At 44.6% G+C, this 4,358-nt stretch overlaps 1 long non-coding RNA gene across 1 annotated transcript; it reads right to left on the minus strand.

The window, feature by feature from the left end:
• Positions 1-219: 219 nt before the first annotated feature.
• LOC125525460 lies at positions 220-702 on the minus strand. The gene is made up of 2 exons (XR_007291305.1): positions 536-702; positions 220-405 (listed from the first exon to the last, which is right to left on the minus strand). It is a non-coding gene; the product is annotated as an uncharacterized LOC125525460 (long non-coding RNA).
• Between the last annotated feature and the right edge of the window lie 3,656 nt (positions 703-4,358).

Consider the following 4,358-nt stretch of genomic DNA (forward strand, 5'->3'; position numbering starts at 1 on the left):
TTGGGCCATGGCATCTTAATAGTACAAGTATATTTGGGACGTGACCACTATCAGGTCCAGTAAGAACATTTTTCCAGAGAATTTACTGTTCAAGTAAAAATGTACACAACACATTAGAGGAAAATAGCACATACAATAGCAGATAAAATTTCATTACACTCCTACTACAGCTCACTACAACATAGACAGTACATGATACTTCATCCTTCAATTTTTTTACCAAGCACTAGACAAGTACATCTCACTTAAAATAAACAGTATTGTTCTCGGAAGCAAAATACGCCACCACACGCCATGGTGCGCCATCTTACTCGATCTGGCCTCAAGGAACTAGCAGCGCTGCTTGCTCCTTTGGCTGAGAGCTCCTTGCTGTAGAGGATGGCTGAAACTCGGATGCAAAGCTCCCTGCACATGACATATTGTGTCAATGCTTGCAGCAACAAAAAGAACTCACCTACCATAGAACTTGCACAGTAATGTATCAACCACCAAACTGTATGAAACAAAAACAAACGAGAGGGGGATGAGTTTATACCTGATCTTCTTGAGCCTCTCCCCAAGCAAAAGCATCATCCAAGGTAATCGTCTAAACAAGAACACTCCTTAAGATTCTGGAAATGGACCAACACAGTAGTAGTGAAGCTATGCGGGGATCTTTGTGAAGCAGTTTATCGCTTCTTGGAGACACCAACAGTCTTCCCTCTCCTGTCGGTAGTCTTGGTGCGCTGACCATGGATACACACGCCCCAGTAGTGACGCAGACCATGATGGTTCCTGGGAAAGAGAGCAAGGTTTCAAGCATAAGTGATGGCTCATACATCTATGCACTAAGGAAAAATGCTACTGCAACAGTGAAGTTTTAAGGAATCAGGCATCAGCATACATCTATTGGAAACAAAGCATTGATATACAAATCAGCAGGGTCACATACAAGGTACACTAGAAGGGTATACATGAATACATTGACAATCATCAATACCAGATTGCAAGACATAACAATTATGTACCTAAGCAAGTCGACAAGGGCATAGGGCAGGATATAAAATCTGGATACAAGTAATAGACAAACTACTATGTAAATACTACAGTGGCATTACTACTAGGACATCAAAAAAATACTATGTAAATATTACAGTGGCCAAACGGGTGGTGGATTAACACCAACAATGTGCATCGCACAGAAGAATTAAGATAGCTAAAAATATGATGATTACTGCAGGTTCTCAAGAATTCAGCATTGTACCCATAAGTGATGTCACTATAATAATTAGAGGCAGATAGCGATTGAGTAGTGTAGAGGAATTATAAAAAGGGATACACATCCTTAAGTTACTTTCTCAAACTAAATTATATAGATATAGAAATATAATGTAGAACATACAGTGTACTATCAAAGCAACCAGAACCTTGTAAAAGTTTTTGTTCATGCAGGCATTGGCATACACATCCGTACATGCAGGCTTATATAGTACCGCTAGAACAAAATACATAACACACAGTTTGCACACATGCCAAGGCAAAGGGGAGCATTGCTTCATTGCTTGATAGTTGATATATATGCCATCAAAAGAGCAGAAGAATAGCCAGTCTAAGTGAGCTAGCCAAATATAGGTGCAGTGCAGTAGTCATCGTTGCATTATAAAATAAGCCAGTAGTCAATCGGCTAAAAAAGTGGAAGTAGCTCAAAAACAACCAGAACATCTGTCCAGGTGACCCGTCCGGAGTAGCGCGTAGTAGAGCACCTGCACCCTGCATCCACGCACATACGAATCAGTCAACGAGTCCATCAACAAGAAAGGGGTCGAGATTTCAATGTGGGGAGGAAGCAGCTGACCGTCCAAAGAAGACAGACCAGTTATAGATGCAGAGTTAGGCACACTCGATTGTCGATCGCCATCGCTGCTGGCGCCGCCCGGATCGGGGTGTCATGGAGGAAGCGATCTGAAGCATAAAAACTAAGCAAAATTAAAAGCATCAGCCGCTAGAAGCATGTAGGCAATAGTACTGGATAATATTTAGAGCAAAAGACGTTTTATATTTTGAGACAGAGGGAGTATTACATAGTTCATCAAACCCATGTCAAATTAATCTAAAAAATGAATTACTAAACCTGCCTGACTAAATCAAACTCAAACCAATGCATCAATCGACACTAGCAGTAGTACACTGAAGAAATCGACACTGAACGGAGGCAATTAATATGTACAGCTAGCACCCATTTGCCTATATTCTGCACTTGAATTCAAACCAATCACTCTATTCCAGAAGATGCATGTACATGCATGCAGCTAGCACGCATCGTCAGCTAGCAACGAGGCGAGGCTAGTTTGAAATGGAGGGGAAGAACAACAGAAATCCAGCTGCGCCTAAGAGCAGCAGTTGGTAAACCGTGCATGCGTACGCGTGGACACCATGGTCGTTGAGCAAGCACCGAGCTCCTGCCATGGACGTTGATCTAAACTAGCATCACAAATATGCCTCGCTGCAAGAACTAGCTAAACATGCATAACCATTAAGAAAAAATCTCCTGCAATGCATGAAAACACCTGAATGCAGATCGAGCTAGCTAGGTAGGCAACTACAGAGAAGAGATCAACATCTGCTGAAGATCTTATAAAGATCAACATCAGGTTTCCATACACACATAGGATCGCACCAAACGACCGGGCTCCACAATCACGAAGAAGATTAGTGGGAGATCACGGAACAGAGCAGTAGTAAAATGGAGTACCAAGCATCCAAATTCATAGGACAGATAAACATAATAGTAAGGCCACTTCTTCTTGATTCAACAGTACTGGATTAATTTGTCATACCACTTCTTCTTGGTGAATGGATCCACGCTGCAAAACCACGAGAAACAAGGCCAGAAACCGGATCAGCTCATGACGAAGGAAGAGGAGATGAAACAGATCCTAAATCATATGCCTAACGCCTACGAAACAACCAAAAGCATCAAATCGAAGCAACCTGAACTAGCGGACATCGCGTGGTGGGAGATGAGTTAGTGGCATGTGTCGCTGGAAGCAGTGCTCTCACCGGCATCGTCCTTGGCCAGCTCAACAGAGCCCGCGTTGGCCACCCTCTGGACGCCTGCGCCACCGCCCTCCGTGCCGGAGCCGGCGGCCCTGACGACAGCGGCAACCTCCTCCTCCTGGACGTGGCCGTCGTCCGCGTCGAGCGACGAGTGCGGGCGCTTCTGTGCGGGCATTCCGGCCGCCTGGCTGCCCTCCCCGCTCCTTGGCGCGGCGCTCGTCACGGGGGAGAGGATGGTCGGGCGCGTGTGGGCGGGCGGAGGAGTGAGAGGGAGGAGGCAGGAGGTGGGTGGAGGTGGGTCGAGTCGAGGGGGAGGCGGATCGAGACGGATTTGGGGAGCGCGAGAAGGCGGCTCCAGATGGATCTGGGGAGCGCGAGGTGGGTGGAGTCTGTTCTGTGGAGCGCGTGCGTGAAGGACCGGCGGTGGGGAAAAGGGAGCGGCGGCGGTGGGGAGAAGGTAGTGGCGGCGGGTGGGAGAAGGGAGCGGCGGCATATGAGAGATGTGCTAGGGTTTCGTGGGTGGACGAGGGTGAGAGGGATGAGAGGGGCACGGGGTGATTCGATAGGGGGATGAGAGCGACGAGGGCTACCAAGGGCTACCGTTCGATCCGGAGCATCCGACAGTGCTTAATCCATGATCCACGTGATATGTTTTTGGACCAATCACAACGCAGTATCTCTTCGATGGTGTTATGACCATTTAAATTGGTCGTGATCGATTAAAAATAAGATGCTAAATCATGTCAGCTTTTTTACGGCCTAGAAAATTTATAAAAATAAATAGAAAAGAAAAACCTTAGCATTGTGTCACCAAGTGTGATCTACGTTTCAGTAAAAATAACAAACTTTGAATAATACAAATATCTCTAAAAGGTATTATCCAAAATGAGTGTTTTTTAAGACAATCATTTTTCGAGAGCCCAAAATTAGTTTTTCTTATGAAGGACCTACAATATATTTGTTGCAAAATTGGACCAAATCAATTTTCTAAAATACTAGGCCATGTTTAATGCACAATTGACCAAATGGTTGGGTGTCAAAAGTTTTGATCCACCTCTGGTGAAAAAGACAAATTCCGCCGATTCAGCTGGAAGCGGGTCAAATTTGAACTGCAGCTGCCTCATAGTTTGCTCTTTATTTTTTACAAAAATCATTTCTAGGTACATAAGTATCTATTTAATCATAGAAACACCAAAAAAAATCCAAGATTCAACCACTAGCTAGGAACGGTCATTCCCGCCGTTTTGACCGCATTTTGAAACAGGCATAAAAAATTCAAAAAAATCAAAAAATTGGGAAACCTTCGCATTGTGTCATTATAT

Source organism: Triticum urartu, chromosome 7 (assembly GCF_003073215.2).
Source record: "Triticum urartu cultivar G1812 chromosome 7, Tu2.1, whole genome shotgun sequence".
NCBI classification, from domain to species: Eukaryota; Viridiplantae; Streptophyta; class Magnoliopsida; order Poales; family Poaceae; genus Triticum; species Triticum urartu.